Genomic DNA, 22,977 nt, shown 5'->3' with positions numbered 1-22,977 from the left:
ATACAAATCTATATCCAGGTTGATTAATGCAACATTTTACCAAATGCTGTACAGTGCAGCTAAGAGTAGCTTTAATCAAAGTAAATGATATGTGAATTCAAACCTCCCAAATAACAAATAAAACCAAAATGTTAAAGAGACCTTTCACTTACCTGGATGTTGTTTCCAAAGTTCTCTTCAGATCTAATCCATAGATCTTCACCATGGGGCACCTGCAAAATGTAGGAGGCTGTGATATTACAAACAGTAAAATCTTCAGTATATAAAGCTAGCCATTCCTCATCTTCTTAAGAGGTAATGAGTAAACATTAGAATCACATTTGAAAACTCCACTTTGATTTTATTAAAGAAAGCTTTGATCAGGTGAAGATAATTCAACAAACCTGAACACTTTCTAAACATGGGAGAAAATATTTAATTAAATCGAGTGTTCTGAGTCAGGTCTGTGTATCAGCAGGAAACAATAACCCAAAAGTGCAAGTCAGAATTGTCTAGACTAGCCAAAAACAAAGACGTAGAAACAGAAGATGAAATAAAATTACCAAGCTTCTGATATATAACCACAGTGCTCCATCTCTCCTGACACCTTCATGCATTATCCATAACATATAGAAATAACAGATTTCTAGAGAACGAAAGAAATCACAAACCAGCAGAGAGTCAAGAAGAGTGGAATGCTCTTCACTCATTTTTCTTCCAGATAAATGGAAATTCTCTTTTTAAAAAATTCTCTTTGAAGTACACAAGAAGCAGAGAGCAATGCCCCAGTGGAACAGAAAGTGCGAAAAAAAATAAGAAATGCTGCCAGCTAGTCTCAGCTTCAGCAAAGGCCAGATGTAATTTGTAATGCTTTGGAAAACTGTAATCAGAAATCTTAATGTTACACAACAATACCTAACCACAAAGTCTCTAAATACTGTACAATAGAAAACATGCTTCCAGCTTTCAAACAATCCTCAATCTAGTCAGGTGTATAATGTCCATTTTCTTTATTCATAAATTTTGCTATTTCTATAAACACAATATAAAGTTTCTGTAGAATTTTAGAGCTCAAACCATTAAACAAGGATGTGTCATTGGTAAGGTTCCTTTGAGTAAAACCTTTAATAATGACCCCAAGATTAAAATTAGAAATATAGCAAGTTAAGTCTCATAGGATGGCATAATGATATTGTCACTGAACTAGTTTGCAGAGACTCTAGGTTATGCAAGGACACCTGGGTTTGAAGCCCAGCATGGGGGTCAGTGCGATTTGAATTTTAAAAATAGTTGGAATTAAATGTCTAAGGATGACCATGAAGCTATTGTCAATTGAAGTAAAAACCCATCTGGTCCACTAACGTCCCTTATGGAAGGAAAATTATTGTCTTTACCGTGTGTGGCCCTACATTTGACTCCAAACCTACAGCAATTTACTTAACTGTCCTCTAAATGCCTAGCAAGCAACTCAGTTGTGTCAATTGTTAGATAAGAAAATCTGGATTGAAACTGGACAGATTCAATGTTCACTAAGGTACCAGAAATGATCTCCTCTCTGGAGTCTAATAACAAAATAGGGAAGCTGTCTCACATACTAGTTAAGTATCAGCCTGACATTGTCATACTCGTGGAATCATACCTTACACACAGTATCATATACAACATCATCAGGATCCCTGAGTGTCCTTTGCCACCAGAAGGTCAGAGCCAGCAGGGGTGGTAGCACAGTGTTATACAGTTGCAAAGGAGTTGGTTGAGTCTGGAAAAACATAGCTGCTAGACAGGGACTGTGATAGGTTATGAAGGATCCAACAAAAGTGAAAAACGTACTTGATCTCATCCTCACTGACCTGCTCGCATACCTGTCCTACGTCATAAGCTCACAAGTGTGACTGTTCACTGCTAATTGCTCAATGTTCAGCACATTCTTGACTCCTCAGATACCACTCTATATCCAAATGCAGCAAAATCTGGACAAATATCCATTTTAGAGCTGACAAGTGGCAAATAACATGTGTACCAAATAGGTGCCAGGCAATGACCATCTCCAACCACTTGCTTGGTTTAATGCAGCTCCAACATCTCTCAAGAAGCTTGACACCATCCAGGATGAAGCAGCCCATTTCATTAGCATCACATCCACAAACATTCATTCTGACCACTACCTAACTCAGTAGCAACCGTGGTTACCAACTACAACATGGACAGCAGAAGTTCACCTTGACATCTTAGCCAGTGCCTTCCAAACCCATAGCCAATGCTATCTGGAAGAACAAAGGCCGCAGATACGTGGGAACACAACCTTGTTCAAGTTCCTCTCCATTACCCTGATTTGGAAGTATATCGCTGTGCCATCAGTTTTTCCGAGTCAAACTCCTCAATCTCCCAACCTAATGGCATCGTAGATCTACATTGGCAGCTCAACCTTATCAAGGGCAATTACAAATGGGAAATAAATGCTGGTCTAGCTATGAATTAAAAAATAGGCCTAATATCATAGATAAAGAACATAATTCAATGGTTCAAAAGAAACACTTACAACAGAGTATAAATCTTTGTTGTACAATGTCTTTTTTTAGATTAGATTAGATTCCCTACAGTATGGAAACAGGTCCTTCGACCCAACAAGTCCACACCGACTCTCTGAAGAGTAATCCACCCAGACCCATTCCCCTACATTTACCCCTGACTAATGTACCCAACGCTATAGGCAATTTAGCATGGCCAATTTAACTGACGTGCACATCTTTGGATTGTGGGAGAAAACCGGAACACACAGGAAACCCCTGGAAACATGGGGAGAATGTGCAAACTCCACACAGACAGTGTGGAATCAAACCTGAGTCTCTGGCGCTGTGAGGCAGCAGTGCTAACCACTGAGCCACTGTGCCACCCTAAAATCTTTGTCAATATTATGTCCCGGGAGCATGCATGAAAAATTTGGAAACCATGATATCTCCTAATAGCATTGCCATTTTCATTGAAGACCTAACAGAGGAGGGTGAGATCTGATTCTTGTCGATTAACTGCTTAAGAAAGATGGAAAATGTCAGTAGTTTAGACTTTAGCCTAAAGAGAAATTCAATTCTGTAGCACGTGCTATCCATCTAAATGTTTCTAATTAAGTCTGAATGGCTGTCGATTAAGTGAAGAGATTTTATTATAGTCTGGCCAGATATGTTTTTTAATTCACATTATCTAACTAAATTAGTTGTATTTAATGTGTGTATTGAAAAGAATCTGAACACTATTGAGCGAGGCAAGAATAAACAGAAGCACAGAGTGAACTGACCTACCTTCTCTGGAAAATAACCTGATAGCTTGTCCAATATAATTACCAAACGTATCAGACAAAACAGAATATACACTGGATTTTTGTTTTGGAAGATGAACTGAACAGTAAGCAAAATCTCCATGTGCCCTACAAAACAACCCAATGGACAAGATCGAGCTCTACAAAAGGTTATAAATACAATGGCTACAAGAACAGGTCAGAGTCTAGGAGTACTGTAGTAAGTAACTCACCTTTTAATTCCCCACCATCGACAAGGCTCAAGTCAGATGTGTGATGGAATAATCCCCACTTGGCCTGGTGAATGCAGCCCCAACAATACTTAAGAAACTTGACATCATCCGGGATGAATAAGTCCACTTTATCACTTTCTGAGCAAATCACAGTGCATTAGAAAGTATTCCCTTCACCCAGGAAAAATTCCCTTGAGATGAAAATAAGGCAACTTCAGTCACACAGACAAATAGAAGTTTTGAAAGTTTGACAGTTTGAATATTGAAGAGTAAGTCAATCCGCCAAACAATTATTTCTCCAGCTGCCCCTTAGCCTCTCTTCAGAAGTGGCTTAAATTTGCAAATGATCTATGTAATTTAGGCATACCTATGAACATATAAATTTGGAGTGGGAATTGAACTCACACTACTGGCATCACTCTGCATTGCAAATAAGCCATTCAGCCAACTGACTCCCATTGACAATAAGAATAGCATGATTGTGGAACATGCACTAAATTTAATGTTGTGCTAATTGTAAACTATTGTGAGCCTATATCTACACATATTACTTTAACTTTAGCGCAAAACGCATTATGTAAATTCATTATTACTTCCATGGGTCCTATTTAAGACTTTATTCACCTTTCAGCTCCACTTTCAGGCAACAGTACATTTGAAATCCTAGGACTATCAATTAATCTGCATCTTTCAGTATTTTTCCAAAGTTTATGCTTTCCTTCTTTGTCTATTTTATTGTATTAGTAAATAACAAGATTATTCTCTCAGAACTCAAGTGCACATTAACTAGATATAGCAAAACCAGAAGTTAACCAAGCAATAACTCTTGGGGCATAGTACAGTTGACATCTTCCAGTATGAGTAATACAAGTTAACCCATCAGCTACGTTTATATCCTGTCGATATATTACCTGTGGTTTTTAATCCATTGTGGCTAAAACTGAGAAATGACAAACTTGCTGGCAAAGTACTGTGTGACACATTGGAACCGCCATTCAAGCAAATTGTTAAGACCAACCCCAAGTGAGGTTTGCAAATTTGTTATGTTCCCAGGAGTGATCAATTGGCTTCCTTCCTTTATTCATCCAGGCTCCTCATTTTGTCACTCATGGTTTATTAAAAAGATAGCCTCTCATTTGGATACCTTTCTCCCAGGCCAAATAAATTTATAAGAAGAGTCAATTTAGTAAGGCTTATATCAATAAAAGAAAGAAAAAGTTCATCAGTCACTGAATGTGAGAAAACGTGATGGTGCAAGACATATACACACAGATTAGAAATCAGAAGTGAATCTAAAATGTAACAAAGATATACAGATCAATCTCTATTGTTTCTGAAAAGTAAATAGGGGAAAATTGCAGTCACTAAGTTGGGGATGTGGGTAGAATTGGCATTGGTATTTGAGCAGTTGATTTGACAATTCTTAGCATTGTAGCTTAGCTGAAATTATTTTATCCTGTTTCCTTTTCAATGGTGACTGGCTTGCAGCACTCTTACAGCAGAATGAATGAATGTTCTTTCTTTACACCTGTAGTGCATGGGTGTTCAATAGCTATCCTCAAGCAACTACCTACATAGCATCCGAGGAGCTGAAGAATTGATGTTTTGGGCATAAGCCATTCATCAGGAATCCTGATGAAGGGCTTATACCCAAAACATCAATTCTTCTGCTCCTTGGATGCTGCCTGACCTGCTGTGCTTTTCCAGCACCACACTCTTGACTCTAATCTCCAGCATCTGCAGTCGTCACTTTTTCCCACCTGACCATATCAGTCCATTACATAAACAAACTTTTTGTTTATTTTGGAAGAATATAATGCCAACATATCCTTTGACTCACGTCCAGAACATAACCTATAAGTGTTGTTTTATTGCTGATGAGGGGCAATTATATTATCTAACACCTCTGCCCTTTTAAAGGCTCTCTTATTGAAGCTTCCTTGGCCCTTACAATGTGGAATATTCTCAGGATTCACACATGGAATTTTTCACAGCCAGTTAAGTTTGTTTTTAAAAGTTACTTTTATCAGCCAGGCTTGACTTGCAGTCTTTGTTTTAACCAAACTTGTCTTTTTCAATATTCAATATATTTGTAAGTAGTTTGTGATCCAATCCATCATCTTGATGAAATGAACATGCTCTAAAACAAGACACAGACCAAAATTACAGGGATGTGACATTTCCATCATAATCTTAGTCACGTTCATTTCAAAAGTGCTTGACTCAATTTTTTAGCAGCAAAATCGTACTGTTTCAAGAACAGAAGTGAGGCCTGGGAAGAGCACCTGCAAAATATGTTACAATTTTCCTCCTGCTCCTAAAGAAATTAGAGTTCCATTTGCTTAAGATAATAAGTTATTTCTGGATTAACAGCCTGCATTAGTAAGATCCGAACGTAGCTCATGCCAGCAAGATAGCCACTGTCTAGCTAATGTGAAAGAGTGGCAGAAGAATTTCTGCACTTCAAACATCAGTTCTACCCAATTTTCCTTCTTAATTTAGAATGCTTGGCATTTGGTTCAAATCGGGAATAATTAGCTCTTTAAACCTCACTGTATTACTGATAACACCTATCTACATCTTCAGCAGGAACATTCAAAAGAAACATGACTAAACAATCTCATCCCTGAAATTAGTCAGCATATAATAGCCTCCTCTTTGTACTTTATTAGTTTGTCATTTGCTAATTAAGATCATGTCCCCTGTTCTTGCTCTTTCCAATCAGAACAAGTAATTAAAGAATTGCTTTCCTTAATCAGGAAAGGACTTTAAATCACAAGCCCCTCATTCTTCCTAATGAGAGTAATCCTTAAATAAACGTAGGTTGTTCAAACCATGACAACATGCAACCTGTGACTTCACAATTCTCATTTTCTTGTTTTTTTAAAGCTTACGGTAAGGAATAAAACTGGCCTGTGAAAGGAAAACAGAGTATTCTAAGACTACACTGTTAAAATTTAAGAATCAATCATTGGTAATTGCAAAGTTAAACTCTTCCAGTAAAAGAAAATCACTCAACTATACCAGTATAATATTTAGAGCAATCGTATGTGACAGGAAAACGCAATGAAATTACTTTGGAACAAGCTGGCAAAAAGCATATTAATCCCAGTAGTCTGGGATAAATATTAATGCAGGTCCTGGGGGTAAAATCTAACCTGCAGCACCATTTCATCATCCACCACTTTTTACTATTTACAATACTATGTGCCAATGTAATGTAGCAAAATAAAACAAACATTGCAGCATACACATACTCCAAGTATATGGTGACATAATGCTTCATTTTACTTGCATTATTTATTGCTAGTTTGTACTGTGGTACTATTTCAAGACATCTTTTATGATGTATTCCTTTTCTGATACAACCTTCAAGGCATTATCTATTTTCTTCATTTATCAATAAACTGTTAGTGTTTGCAAGTGAAGCCAAAGTGGAAGTTCAGATCTGGACTGTGGCTTACATTGCACAATGCCTTCAGAATTTCATTATGAAATCTGGGCCCGATGGGCATCACATCTTTCTGAGTCAAGATTAGAGTGGTGCTGGAAAAGCACAGCAGGTTAGGCAGCAGCCGAGGAACAGGAAAATCGACATTTCGGGCCCGAAACATCGATTTTCCTGCTGCCTGACCTGCTGTGTTTTTCCAGCACCACTCTAATCTTGATTCTAATCTCCAGCATCTGCAGTCCTCCCTTCCACATCTTTCTGATATTAGTTTTATAGAACATAGAACATAGAAAAATACAGCGCAGTACAGGCCCTTTAGCCCTCGATGTTGCGCCGATCCAAGCCCACCTAACCTACACTAGCCCACTATCCTCCATATACCTATCCAATGCCCATTTAAATGCCCATAAAGAGGGAGAGTCCACCACTGCCACTGGCAGGGCATTCCTTGAACTCACGACTCGCTGAGTAAAGAATCTACCCCTAACATCTGTCCTATACCTACCACCCCTTAATTTAAAGCTATGCCCCCTCGTAATAGCTGACTCCATACGTGGAAAAAGGTTCTCCTGGTCAACCCTATCTAAACCCCTAATCATCTTGTACACCTCTATCAAGTCACCCCTAAACCTTCTTTTCTCCAATGAAAACAGCCCCAAGTGCCTCAGCCTTTCCTCATACAATCTTCTTACCATACCAGGTATCATCCTGGTAAACCTCCTCTGCACCCGTTCCAGTGCCTCCACATCCTTCCTATAGTATGGCGACCAAAACTGCACACAATACTTCAGATGCGGCCGCACCAGAGTCTTATACAACTACAACATGACCTCAGAGCTCCGGAACTCAATTCCTCTACCAATAAAAGCCAGTACGCCATATGCCTTCTTCACCGCACTATTTACCTGGGTGGCAACTTTCAGAGATCTGTGTACATGGACACCAAGATCCCTCTGCTCATCCACACTACCAAGTATCCGACCATTAGCCCAGTACCCCGTCTTTTTGTTACTCTTACCAAAGTGAATCACCTCACACTTACCTACATCGAACTCCATTTGCCACCTTTCTGCCCAGCTCTGCAACTTATCTATATCCCGCTGTAACCTGACACATCCTTCCTCACTGTCAACAACTCCACCGACTTTCGTATCATCCGCAAACTTGCTCACCCAACCTTCTAGCCCCTCCTCCAGGTCATTTATAAAAATGACAAACAGCAATGGTCCCAAAACAGATCCTTGCGGAAAACCGCTAGTAACTGCACTCCAAGATGAACCTTTACCATCAACTACTACCCTCTGTCTTCTTCCATCCAGCCAATTCCTAATTCAAACCTCCAACTCACCCTCAATGCCATACCTCTGTATTTTTTGCAGTAGCCTACCATGGGGAACCTTATCAAATGCCTTACTAAAATCCATATACACCACATCTACCGCTTTCCCCTCGTCTACCTCCTTAGTCACCTTCTCAAAGAATTCAATAAGGTTTGTGAGGCATGACCTGCCCTTCACAAAACCATGCTGACTATCCTTGATCACATTATTCCTATCCAGATGTTCATAAATCCTATCCCTTACAATTCTCTCTAAGACTTTGCCCATAACAGAAGTGAGACTCACCGGCCTATAGTTACTAGGGTTATCCCTACTCCCCTTCTTGAACAAGGGAACCACATTTGCTATTCTCCAGTCTACTGGCACTATTCCTGTAGACAACGAGGACATAAAAATCAAGGCCAATGGCTCTGCAATCTCCTCCCTTGCTTCCCAGAGAATCCTAGGATAAATGCCATCAGGCCCAGGGGACTTATCTATTTTCACCCTCTCCAGAATTTCCAACACCTCTTCCCTACATACCTCAAAGCCGTCCATTCTAATTAATTGTGACTCAATATTCACATTGGCAACAATGTCCTGTTCCTGAGTGAATACTGACGAAAAGTATTCATTCAGTGTCTCGCCAATCTCTTCAGCCTCCACACACAACTTCCCACTACTATCCTTGACTGGACCTATTCCTACCCTAGTCATTCTTTTATTCCTGACATACCTATAGAAAGCCTTAGGGTTTTCCCTAATCCTACAAACTAAGGACTTTTCATGTTCTTGCTGCTCTTAGATCTCTCTTCAGATCCTTCCTGGATACCTTATAACTCTCAATCGCCCCAATTGAACCTTCACGCTTCATCCTTACATAGGCCGCCCTCTTCCCTTTAACAAGGGATTCCAATTCCTTATTAAACCATGGCTCCCTCACACGACCCTTTCCTCCCTGCCTGACAGGTACATACTTATCAAGGACACTCAATAGTTGCTCCTTGAACAAGCTGTTACTCCTTTCTTCCCTGTCAAATTTTGGAACATTTTCCTTTATAAAGTAGAGATGTCCATCTTGTGACACCGAAATGTACCAAGTTTATTTCTACAATGTGGCCTTCCCTCAACACTGCAGGCTATATCATCACCGGGTTCACCATTGGAGGAAGTTATTCCTGAGTGAGAGGCAATAGGCTCTAAAGTCATTATTGATATCAATCATACATTGTTCCCCACTTTATAATCAACATACCTAATAAATTCAATTTCACTTTTTACTTTTCCAAAATAATATTATCTAACCTGAACAGCCTATCCAGAACAGTAGTAAATTATTCCATGATCTAATTTTGACTGACACATTTGCTATTCTTGGTAAGATATATTTCACACAGAAAACACCTTGTTGTTAAACTGATAAATTGAACTTTTCCTGCAGGTGATCATCCTCTGCCACACTAACATTAACCTAGCAATGACCAGTCGATTGGTCTGTATGATCATTATAGTGTAGGTACTACAAGATCTATCTAGTCTTTGCAAAAACTGAATTTCTGTATAACTGTACAATGCAAATCATATGACTTGCCATATTTATTTGAGGGATGAGTTGTTCAATCAGAAGAATTAAACATATAAATCACTAAGGCACTGTTTGCTCAGTTGTATATTTTTAATTTCATTATTGTTTCTTTTTCTCCAAAGAAATCTCTTATTATAAAATGCTCAGTTTTTATATCATGCAAAATACATGCAACTGCCTAATGTTGATCTGATTGATTTTCTGATATGACATAAAGCAAGCTCATGTTTATGGTATAAAGCTGCAAAGGATAAAAATTGGGACTGTGGTTCACCATCATCCAACAGTAACATTCCTGACCAAAACACCTCTGCAAACTTTGATAAAGGAGAAGAACAATACAGAGTTTAGATAGTATTAAGGTTTGTCAAGATTACTTGTAGCTTTGTTTTAAGAACAACCTTGAGCCCCAATTTTCCACCTACAATAGTTGTAAATGCTACGCTTGAGACAATAATACCTTTACATGCGCAGCATGTGAAGCGATATGAAAAATTAAATCTTGAAGCAATATGTCATATAAAAATAAGAAGTTACAGGGGACAAATATTGCTGAGGCAGGATGCAGTCTAGTCAGAAAATGGTTCCCTCGTGGTTGATTATTTGTGCATATTTGCATTTGCAGAGGCAAAGTGGTTAGAAAGTTCAAGTATGCATCTGGTTAAAAGCACTGAGCAAGTTCATAATTGCAAATTGCACCATATGCACTGGAAGGAATAGTTTCTGAGGCGTTTATCGTTATCCTTTGAGATGAAATTGACCATGTCCTTTATCTGGGGTGTTTGATCAATGTGTGTGTAAGGTTGCTACTGAGGCCAACCTGTGACTGAATGGTTCTGTCACAACTATGATAGGATATCGCATATGATTGAGTTTTGGACAACCAGATGGCTCTGGACTTTCTCTCCTAATGCCTGCTCCCTGTTTCTGATGCTTTCTCTTGAGGACACACCATTTTTCATTTAGTTGCATCAAGCGCACATCTTCTCCCAGAATTTGAAATTGATATCTGAACTCCTAAGTGAAGCCTATAGTGATCCCTTGTAATACATTCATTAACTGTTATGAGGACGCTCCTGAAATTCATGTTCACCAAAGAACACTCACCCTGCATGAACAACCCAATTTGGTTGTGCATGTTTCAGAACACTGTTGGTGCTGGACAGGTCAGCTTGGGTGAGTTCCCCTCAGTGTGGGAAGAGGACATTCGGTCCATCAAACTCACACTGACCCTGCAAAGAGCATCCCACACAAACCCACTCTCTAGTCAATCGCCATAACCCCACATTTACCATACATACCTGATCTAACCTGACCTACCCCTGGTCACTGTGAGGCAATTTTAGCATGGTGAATCCACTTAACCTGCACATTTTTGGATTATGGGAGGAAACCCAGGCAGACACAGGGATAATGTGCAAACTGCACACAGACAGTCACCCAAGGCTGGAACCCAGGTCCCTGGCGCTATGTGCCACTGTGTAATTGTGCTGTCCAGGGACTGGTATTTTGTCCTGCAACCCTAATGTTGAAAAGCTCTTGAAGGTATTCAAATGGAATGGTTGAGCTTTGTTGGCACGACTCTGTTATAGTGTTGAAGTTTTGTAAATGTAAAACGTGGGAAATGACAGCTGCAGAGAGGGAGTGGGGGTGGGGGAGGTGCATTGCTATTATCATTACTACTGATGGTTCCCAAACGACAGAGTAGCAGCATACAGGACATGCAGACTTTGTGGTGTTTGGAGTTGAGATATGTGAGTGCAAGTGGGGAAGATGTTTTAGTGAGAGTGATGAGCATGAGCCTCAGTGTCAGGTGAACATAACTGCAGAGATAGGCTGACCATGAGGTATAAGAGGGAGGATAGTGGAACTTGCCCTGGTGGAGCAGAGAAGGACATTGGTCCTGTCCTGACAATACAGGGCATTGCTTTAACTCAGGTGGCACAACGTCACACCACACTGGCATGATCTGGTGCCATGATTCTCCTCTGTGATTCTGGGGTAGAAGTCAATCCTACGTCAGAACCACCCTGTCCCACAGGACTGCCATTACCTTGACCACAAAGCAGGAAGCCTATTTTCCCTTGTCTGGAATAATGATCAGGTACCATATGATGCAGGTCCGGACTGACAATACTTGTTCTCATGCACAATGGTGTCATAAAGATGGTGCAAGGATTGCTGGTGAATGCTGGGACATCTGCTGATTGCTGAGTTCTTCCAGACATGGTGTGTGGTAAAATTGAGTGGAAATTTGGATCAATATATGTCATGGGGGATGATAAGTAATTAATGAAAGTGAGTTTGGTAAGGTATAGTATGAGAACTCACCATACCTGATGATAAGTCCTCCAAAAAACTCAATGCAACTTGGATTTAACCAAAAACCGTAAGATTTGATCATTTGTTTTGACTCTGCCAAGGTCTCAGTTCATATCTCATTGTAATCTTTGGTCCAAATTTGGTCCAAACAAATTATCTGATCATTGTCACAGTCCTATTTGTGAGACCCAGCCATTATTGTTTCCGACATGACAATAGTAAGTACACTTCAAAATTTGGGGGTTGGTTTAGCTCAGTTGGCTAGTTGGCTGCAATGCAGAGTGTTGCTAACAATGTGGACTCAATTCTGGCTGAGATTACCATGAAGGATTCTCCTTTGCAACTCCTTCCCTCTCCTGAGGCATGGTGAGCCCATAACCGTCCTCATTCGGTTAAACAACCACCAGCCGTGTCTCTCTAATGAGAGAGCAGCCGTTGGATCGAGAAGACTCTGGTTACTTTACCTTTACACTTCAAAAAGTACTTCGTTGGATCGAAAGAGTTTTGGGATATTCTGAGGCTACGAAAAACAACATGTAAATGCAAGTTATTTTTTAAACAACTTACTAAAAATTTCAACAGGTGCAAATAGCCTCAAGTACTAAAGTCTCAGTGACATCAACATTAATATTGAGGCTGAGCAGTGTAATGGGAAAAAAAGCTAATTACTCTCTCAATCTGTTACGTGCCAAAGTGAAGCACTAGGACCAGGAACAATAATTCAACCACCACTGCTTTAATAAGCCTTCAGCAGATAATTTAAAACCAATTTGTAAAAAAAATCTCAAGATCAGATATGAACAAGTATTAATCCTGGCAAATAAACTGATCCATAATTAATTACTACATGTTTCATGAGTTGATAAACTGTATTAAACTAGGAGAAAGTGAGGACTGCAGATGCTGGACAGCAGCTTTGAAGAGTGTGGTGCTGGAAAAATACAGCAGGTCAGGCAGCATCCGAGAGCAAGAGAATGTATGTGTTGAGCATAGGCTCTTCATCAGGAATGAGGCTTGTGGGCCAAGGGCGCTGAGAGATAAATGGGAGGGGGAGTGGGGCTGGTGGGAAGGTAGCTGGGAATGCGATAGGTAGATGAAGGTGGGGGTGGGGGTGAAGGTGGTAGGCTGGAGAGGAGAGTGAAGCTGATAGGTGAGAAGGAAGATGGACAGGGTGGACAGTTCAAGAGGGCAGTGCCAAGTTGGAAGATTGGATCTGGAATAAATGGGGGGAAGGGTAGATGAAGAAACTGGTGAAATCCACATTAATCCCATTTGGTTGGAGGGTCCCAAGGCAGAAGATGAGGAGTGCTTCCTCCAGGTATCGGGTGGCTAAGAGTTTGGTGGTGGAGGAGACCAAGGACTTGGATTTCCTTCGCAGAGTGGGAGAGGGAGTTAGTGGTCGGCCACAGGGCAGTGGGGTTATTTAGTGCGTGTTACAGAAATGTTCTCTGAAACGTTCCACGAGTTGGCGTCCTGTCTCCCCATTGTAAGGAGACCACATTGAGAGCAATGGACACAGTAGATGACTTGTGTGGAAGTACAGGTAAAGCCCTGTCAGATGTGGAAGGATCCTTTGGGGCCTTGGACGGAGGTGAGGGGGGGAGGTGTGGGCGCAGGTTTTGAATTTTTGTGCTGGTGGGGGAAGGTGCCAGGGGTGGAGGATGGGTTGGTGGGAGGCATGGACCTCACAAGGGAGTTGCGGAGGGAATAGTCTCTACAGAATGCAAGAAGGGGTAGGGAAGGAAAGATATCCCTGGTGGTGGGGTTTGTTTGTAGGATCATCCTCCACCAGTGATGTATCCAGCAGTCGCTGGGGTGGAAGGTGAGGGCCAGGAGGGGTTCTGAAATTGGAGAGGTGGGGTTTAAGGGCGGAGGTGCAGGAAGTGGAGGAGACGTGCTGGAGGCCACGTGGGCGGGAAATTGCTGTCTTTGAAGAAGGAGGCCATCTGGGATGTTCTATGGCAGAATTGGTCCTCCTGGGAGCAGATGCGGCAGAGGTGGAGGAATTGGGAAAAAGGGATAGTATTTTTACAGGAGGTGGGGTGGGAGGAAGTGTAGTCCAGGTACCTGAGGGAGTTGGTGGATTTGACGTAGATGTCCGTGTTGGTCGATCCCTGGAAATGGAGATGGAGAGGTCCACGAAGGGGAGGGAAATGTCCGAGATGGTCCAGGTCGACTTGAGGTCGGTGTGAAAGGTGTTTGTGAAGTTCATAATTGTTAAAACCTCCTCATCGGAGCACGAGGTGGTGCCAATACAGTCATCGATATAGCGGAGGAAAAGGTGGTGGAGCTGTTGAAGGTGGGCTGTTCCACGTATCCGACGAAGAGGCAGGCATAGCTGAGGCCCACGTGGGCGCCCATGGCTACTGCTTGGTCTGGAGGAAGTGGGAGGATCCAAAGTAGAAATTGTTGAGGCTTAGAACCAGTTTAGCCAAACGAATAAGTGTGTCAGTGGAAGGGTGCTGGTTGGCTCGGCAGGAGAGGAAGAATGGAGGGCTTGGAGGCCTTCATCATGGCAAATTCCGGACATCCTGCACTGCCCGGTTCTACCTCCTAACCAACATTCACAAACCTGAGTGCCCCGGACGATTCATCGTCTTAGCCTGTTCCAGCCCCATTGAACTTTCTCTGCATACCTTGACACTGTCCTGTCCCCTTGGTCCAGGATCTCCCCACATATGCTCAGGATACCACCCACGCCCTTCATCTCCTCCATGACTTTCATTTCCCCGGCCTCCAATGCCTCATCTTCACAAGGGAGCCACATCCATGACCGCTGTAAGATCCACAGCTGCCGAAACCACCGCAAGATCTACCCGTCACATCACTTCTGTCCCCATAGTTGCCGCCGTTCAGCCACTTCCGCCCCCACTGGCATCATTCCCAAAACACTGCTGAGGACATCACAATGTAATGTGTTAGTCACTTCTGCTCCTCTGGAAGCCACCGAAGGCACCAAGTGTCACTTTCGTTGGTGATGTCATAACCACTCCCAGCCCAGCCTCCATCCCCATTCACAACTTCAGCCCCACACTAATTCCGAGCTCCCAGTCCTGCCATGTTTTTAGCATTCCCTCAGACCTCCCCCTCATTGTGGATGAACAATCAGTCCTCAGAAAAGGCCTCACTTTCATCCCCCTATGCACCTGGATCAATGAATTGAACACGCATTGCAACATCAAACTTTTCTTCCGCAGCCCCTGCCTCTGTGTTTACTTTTTCCATCAGGACTCCCGTCCATCCTCCAAGGACCCCTTCACCCACCTCCAAATACCCCATCCACCTGGAGACCCCGTGCTGGTCTGTTACCCGTCCTCAATCCCTTCATTTCCAACTGCTGCAGAGATATTGACTGCCTCAATCTGTTCACCCCCCTCTCCCACTCCAACCTGTCACCCTTACAATGTGTAGCCCTCCACTCCCTCTGCTCCAACCCCAACCTCACCATCAAACCAGCAGATAAAGAGGGCGCTGTGGTAGTTTGGCGCACCTACCTCTACACTGCCGAAGCCAGGCACCAACGTGCAGTCACCTCCTCCTACTGCCCCCTCAACCATGACCTCATCTCCCATCATCAAACCATCAGCTCCCAGACCATCCAAAACTCATCACCTCAGGGCATCTCCCACCAACGGTCTCCAACCTCATAGTCCGACAGCCCTGCACCACCCAGTTCTACCTCCTGCACAAGATTCACAAACCTGACTGCCTCAGCTGACCCATTGTCTCGTCCTGCTCCTGAACTTATCTCTGCACACCTTCACACCGTCCTGGGCCCCTTGGTCCAGGACATCCAACATACGCTTGGGGCACCACCTACACCCTCCACATCCTCCATGACGTTCGCTTTCCTGGCCACCAACGCCTCATCTTCACCATGGACATCCAGTCCCTATACACCTCTATCTGCCATGACAAAGGCCTCCAAGCCCTCCATTTCTTCCTCTCCTGCCAACCCAACCAGTACCCTTCCACCACACACTCATTTGATTGGTTGAACTGGTCCTCACCGTCAGCAATTTCTCTTTCAAATCCTCCCGCTTCCTCTAGACCAAAGGGGTAGCCATGGGCACCTGCATGGGCCCCAGCTATGCCTGCCTCTTCATCGAGTATGTGGAACACTCCGTCTTCTGCAGCTACACCGGCTACATCGATGACTCTATTGGCGTCAACTCATGCACGACGAGGAGGTTGAACAGTTCATCAACTCCACAAACAGCTTCCACTCCAACCTCAAGTTCACCTGAACCATCTCAGACACCTCTCTCCCCTTTCTGGACCTCTCCAACTACATTTCTGGTGTCCAACTCAACCCAGACATCTACTTCAAACTCACCGACACCCATAGCTACCTGGACTACACCTCTTCCCAGCCTGCCTACTGTAAAAACGCTATCCCTTGTTCACAATTCCTCCGCCTCCACTGCTTCTGTTCCCAAGAGGACCAATTCTACCACAGAACATCCCAGATGACCAACTTCTTCAAAGACAGCAATTTCCTCTCCTACTTGACAACAATGCCCTCCAGCACATCTCCTCCACTTCCCGTACCTCCGCCCTTGAACCCCACCCCTCCAATCGCAACAAGGACAGAACCCGCCGGTCCTTACCTTCCACCCCACCAACCTCTGAATATATCGTATCATCCTCCACTGTTTTCACCACCCAGAAACAACCCCACCACCAGGGATATCTTTCCCTTCCCCGCCTTCTGCATTCCATAGAATCCATTCCCTCCACGAATCCCTTGTTAGGTCCATGTCCCCCACCACCCACCCTCCACTCCTGGCACCTTCCCCTGCCACTGCATGAATTGCAAAACCTGCACCCACACTGGCCCTCTCACCTTCGTCCAAGGGCCCAAAAGATCCTTCCACATCCAGAGATTTATCTATACTTCCACACACATCATCTACTGTGTCCGTTGCTTTCGATGTGGTCTCCTCTACATTGGGGAGATAGGATGTCAATTTGAGGAACGTTTCAGCGAACATCTCTGGGACACACGCACTAAACAACCCCACCGCCCTGTGGCCAAACACTTTAACACTCCCTCCTACTCCGGCAAAGACATGCGAGTCCTGGGCCACCTCCACCGCCAAATTCTAGCCACCCGATGCCTAGAGGAAGAATGCCTCTTCTTCTGCCTTGGGACCCTTCAACCACATGGGATCAATGTGGATTTCACCAGTTTCCTCATTAAGCCTTCCCCCACTTTATCCCAGATCCAACCTTCCAACTCTGCACCGCCCTCTTTAACTATTCACCCTGGCCATCTTCCTTCCAACCTATCCGCTCCATCCTCCTCTCTGACCTATCACCTTCACCCCCACCTTCATCTATCTATCGCATTCCCAGCTACCTTCCCACCAGCCCCACCCCCCCTCCCATTTATCTCTCAGCCCCTTTGGGCAAACCCCGCAATGCTGAAAAACTTATGCTCGAAATGTCGACTCTCCTGCTCCCCGGATGCTGCCTGACTGGCTTTGCTTTTCCAGCATCATACTCTTCAAAACTGTGTGAAACGACTTTTGATATGAAATTGTCTATTTATCTGTAATGACACTTTTTAACTTGCTATTTTTAGACATTTCGGTGCAATCCTACTTAATGAGCAGCATTAGCAATTTTCTTTGAAAAATACATCTAGCAACCATACGGAAGGTAACTTAACATTCTGACCCAACAAAGGATCATTCATAAACATTTGTAATATGGAGATAAATAAATATTTGATTAATAAGTCACTAATATATGACTTGTGTGATTGGAAAGATGTATTGTTTCTTCACTGTTTATTTCTTTCAAATAAAACCCTGAATCAGCATCTGTTTACTCATAAAATTTGAGGTAATGGGAGATGTAAGACCTTTGAATGGACCTGTTTAATGTTGATATTGATCTCTCTCTGCCACTGTCATGGCAGCTGTAACATTGTATCCTGCAATGTGTTCTCTTACCCTGATGGACTGGTGTAGGACTTGCCTTTAAAGCATGTAAGACAACACTTTTCATTGTTCCTCAGTAACTAGGAATAAGTAAAAACATCATTCCACCTCATTTACTGCATCCATTGCTCATGATGTCGTCTCCTCTACATCTGGGAGACCGGGTGCCAACTCACAGAGCAGTTCAGCGAATGACAACCAATCCAACAGCCCTGTGGCCATCCACTTCAATTCTTCCTCTCATTCCTCCAAGATCATGCAAATCCTGGGCCGCCTCCACCACCAAATCAAAGCAACCATCTTCTCATCTTCTGCCTCAGGACCCTTAAACCATATGGCAGTAGCATTAATTTCACCAGTTTCCAAGTCTCCCCATCCCTCATCCCACATCCAACCCTCCAATCTGGCATCATCTTCTTGACCTGACCTACCTGTCCATCTTCCTTCCTACCTATCCGCTTCACCCTACCCACCGACCTATCACAATCATCTTCTACCTGCATCCACCTATCGCTATCCAATCTACCTTTTCCTCAGCCCCCTTCCACACCCCCCGATGAAGGGCTAATGCCAGAAATGTCGACTCTCCTGCTCTTCGAATGCTGCCTGACCTACTGTGCTTTTTCCAGTGCCATGCATTTCAACACTTTTCCTCAGTACATGTGGCAATAATAAATCAAATCAAATCAAATGTAAAAATAGTCCATAAGATTGATTTTTTCGGGGCAGCCCGGTGGCTCAGTGGTTAACACTGCTGCCTCACAGCGCCAGGGATCCGGGTTCAATTCTAGCTTCGGGTGGCTATCTGTGTGGAGTATGTACATTCTCCCCGTGTCTGCGTGGGTTTCCACTGGCTGCTCCTGTTTCCTCCCACAGTCCAAAGATGTGCAGGTTAGGTGAATTGGCTGTGCTAAATTGCCCTGTAGTGTTCAGGGATGTGTAGGTTAGGTGCATTAGTCAGGGGTAATTGTAGAGTAATCAGGAATGGTTTGGATGGGATACTCTTCGGCGGGTCGGTGTGGACTTGTTGGTCCGAAGGGCCTGTTTCCACGCTGTCGTAATTCTAATTCTGTAATAATTCTAATTTCTATCATGGAACATAAAGAATCAACTGGAGGTCAACAGGGCAAAGTTGAACAGTAGAGCTGTGAGCATAAGTGCTGATTTTGGCTGATACTGTGAAATGGTGGAGCCTTGGGATCAATTCTGACTTGCCCTTATCCTGCATAAATATGCAAGGGAGGGATTAGGGTGAAGCTAAGTCTGCTTGCAAAAAGTCCTCATTTGGAATATCTTATGTTTGCCGTCTTTGAATTCATCAATGTTCACACTGCAGGTGAGCAAAGGGTTAATTTAGTTTAAAGTTATAATTGGTGCTTTGATTAAATTATTATAAAGATTCCTGTGGGGCCATCCATCTGTTGAAAGGCCAAGCTGAGTAGGTACGTTATTCTTAAGGAAGAAATCCTCAATGCTCCCTTGTTCCAACTGTCACTCTTCTCTCACCAGAATTTGTTTGGAATGAACCAGCAGACCCTCTCTCACTTCTCCCAAAGGTTTATTTTATGCTATGCATCATTCCCATTATCCCCTATCCCCAGTTCTCACATCAATTCCTGCTCCTGCCTGCTGGCCATAACGTAATTCTTGCCAATTGAAGCTGGGCATTGATTTCAAATACTGACCTTCTATTAAAATCAGCCCATCTTCTGTTCATCAGGTTTTGCAGTCTGCTTCAGGGCTCACACCATACCTGACTCTCTCTAAAGTTAGAGTCTTTGTGGTCATTTTGTTAGTTGCTAACCGAAAGGTTCAGAATTAAGAAATTGTATGGAAGGCTTTCTACAATGGTGAGAAATTCAGCAGTCATAACATTCTCGACAATTCTGAGAACATCTACTGATTCTATAGCGAGATCTGGGGACCAGAGAACAAATCTCACAACTAAAGTTCTGTTAAGGGACCATTAATGTTTAAAAATTAAATTTGGACAAGCCACAATGAATTGACAGAGCTGTGCCACAAGGTGTCACAGTTTTAAACAAAAATAAACTTAATTTTATATTAGGATGAATTAAATAATGAGTACTGTGTACCTAACACTCTAATGCTTGGCAAGATTCAGTTCTGCTTGTTATTTTCTTCCAAGAGTTTCCTTATCTTCCAAAATCAGATCTTTTAGTTTTTCTGATACCAATTCGTTATTCTCTAGAATTCACAGTTCATCGTTCCAGTTGTGGAGAGAAAATAGAGTTAACATTTTGAGTATAAGGTTTCATCAAGGATTTGTCCATTAGCTTTTGGCTAAACAATTCTGGAAGTTTATTTTGAAACCTCACAACTGTGGATTCCACAGCTGAACACTGGCTTCCTTACAACTCTTACCGTGACTTAAATACCCTTTGTTTCCAATAATTTGCTACTCTGGTTTCAAATTGCAAACAAAGCTGGTTACTTCCAGAACTCTAATTGCAACAAATTTAATAAAACTAAGAACTGTGGATGCTATAAGTCTTAAATAAGAATAGAAAATGCTGGAGAAACCCAGCCAGGTTGAAAGTATCGCCACTATTTTCTGGTTTTGCAACAAGTTTAGTTAGTCTTCAGTCTATTATTGAGATGATTACTTCAGATTTATTTCATTGTTCCCGTCAACTTTCCCCCTTCTAGTCCTGCCTTAGACAGAAGGCCAGCTCCCAATTGCATTCTGCACCACAGATAAAATTTATTTCACTTGAGCTGAATGCCTGGTTATAGTTGTTGACTTTTAAGGAACTAACAGTTACACAAGATTCAAGGCTAACTTATTCTCTTAGCTAAATAAAATAAAGAACTGTGGATGCTGGCGATCGGAAACAAAAACAGAAATTGCTCGAGAAACTCAGCATCTGTGGAGAGAAAACATTTTGAGTCCAGTGACTCTTCAGCAGAACTGATAGGAGTTAGGAAAAAGTGGTATTTATGTTGAAGGTGGGGGAGGGGTTGGAGGGAGGAGAAGTGAGAGATGGAGCCCAGAGAGACAGAGAAATAAAAGGGGAAAGCAAATAGGAGATTGTTGACAGCAAAGCAAGGACAGAAGAAAAGCTGGACAACTGATAACAATGGATGAGAATAGGTGAGAATGGGTAGGTTATGCTGAAAGCAATCTATGTCATGACAGGACCAGAATACCACATTTCTGACTCCGGCATACTCAGTGCTCGATTGAGGTTCAGTGAAAGCTTGAAAAATAACATCTCTTCTTTCACTTAGGAACCCTGCAGCCTCTAAAACTCAACATTAAGTTCAATAACTTTAGAGCTTGATTACATCCTTCCATTTTATTTTTACTAACACCATAGTCCTGTCATGTGATTTCAACACTACCTCATATCTGCTGCACTCAGCTCTCATTATCACTTATTCAGCATCTCTTGTGTCTTGGTTTACTATCAATTATCCTTTGTCTGTCTACCCTTTGAATCTCTCTCTCTCTCTCCTCCTTCCCCTGACAACCCCATCTCCAATCCCTGCCGTCAGCATAAATATCACTTTTTCCCAACTGCTATCAGTTCCAAAGAAGACTTACTGAACTCTTTTCCGGACAAATTCTTGGCAGCTTCGTTTTTCCCTTCCTGGTCAGTTGCAAGCAATATTTTCATGTTTTTTTAGTTCACAATTATTCACACCCCAATTAAAAATTAGATAACTAGACGGACACAAATGAGATAATTTCCAGAAAGGAAAGAAGAATTTTATTTTATTTTTATTCACTTACAGGATGTCGACATCACAGGCCAGGCCATACCTGGATGCCTTTGGGAAGGTATTAGTGAGCTGCCCTCCTTGAAACACTGTAGTCCATTTGTGTAGGTATACGCCATTAATGAGAAAGTTGTAAGATTTGAACCCAGCAGCACTGAAAGAATGGTGATAGCTTTCCAAGTTAGATGTGAACATAAGAGGTAATAGTTACTAAGTTTGCAGATGACACCAAAATTAGAAATGTAGTGGACAGCGAAGAAGGTTACTTCAGATTACAACAGGATCTTGATCAGATGGGCCAATGGGCTAAGGAGTGGCAGACGGAGTTTAATTTAGATAAATGTGAGGTGTTGCATTTTGGGAAAGCAAATCTTAGCAGGACTTATACACTTAATGGTAAGGTCCTAGGGAGTGTTGCTGAATAAAGAGACCTTGGCATGCAGGTTCATAGTTCCTTGAAAGCAGAGTTGCAGGTAGATAGGATAGTGAAGAAGGCATTTGGTATGCTTTCCTTTATTGGTTTGAGTATTGAGTACAGGACATTGGTTAGGCCACTGTTGGAATATTGTATGCAATTCTGGTCTCCTTCCTTTCAGAAAGATGTTGTGAAACTTGAAAGGGTTCAGGAAAGATTTACAAGGATGTTGCCAGAGTTGGAGGATTTGAGCTATTGGGAGAGGTTGAATAGGATGGAGCTGTTTTCCCTGGAGCGTCGGAGGCTGAGAGGTGACCTTATAGAGATTTACAAAATCATGAGGAACATGTATAGGATAAATAGACAAAATCTTTTCCCTGGGATGGAGGTGTCCAGAACAAGAGGGCTTAAGTTTAGAGTGAGAGGGGAAAGACATAAAAGAGACTTAAAGGGCAACCTTTTCATGCAGAGGATGGTACATGTATGGAATGAGATGCCAGAGGAAGTGGTGGAGGCTAGTACAATTACAACATTTAAAAGGCATCTGGATGGGTATATGAATAGGAAGGGTTTGGAGGGATATGGGCCGGGTGCTGGCAGGTGGGAATAGATTAGGTTGGGATATCGAGTCGGCATTGACGAGTTAGACCAAAGGGTCTGTTTCCGTGCTGTACATCTCTAAGACTCAA

At 42.6% G+C, this 22,977-nt stretch overlaps 1 protein-coding gene across 4 annotated transcripts in view; it reads right to left on the bottom strand.

Annotated features, from left to right (window-relative positions):
- Nucleotides 1-22,977, bottom strand: part of LOC122549028 (RNA-binding Raly-like protein) — a 913,629-nt gene that overhangs the window by 608,416 nt on the left and 282,236 nt on the right. For all 4 annotated transcript variants that reach the window (XM_087986498.1, XM_087986496.1, XM_087986497.1 and 1 more), the window contains exon 2: nucleotides 153-212. The gene's annotated coding sequence lies outside the window, so the exon portion shown is untranslated. The remainder of the gene's footprint in view (nucleotides 1-152; nucleotides 213-22,977) is intronic.

This window comes from Chiloscyllium plagiosum, unplaced genomic scaffold, assembly GCF_037043375.1.
Source record: "Chiloscyllium plagiosum isolate Xiang-an unplaced genomic scaffold, Cpla_swu_hap1 HiC_scaffold_4, whole genome shotgun sequence".
Taxonomy (NCBI): domain Eukaryota; kingdom Metazoa; phylum Chordata; class Chondrichthyes; order Orectolobiformes; family Hemiscylliidae; genus Chiloscyllium; species Chiloscyllium plagiosum.
The sequence above is the reverse complement of the archived record's forward strand: the minus strand, read 5'-3'. Positions and strand labels throughout refer to the sequence as shown.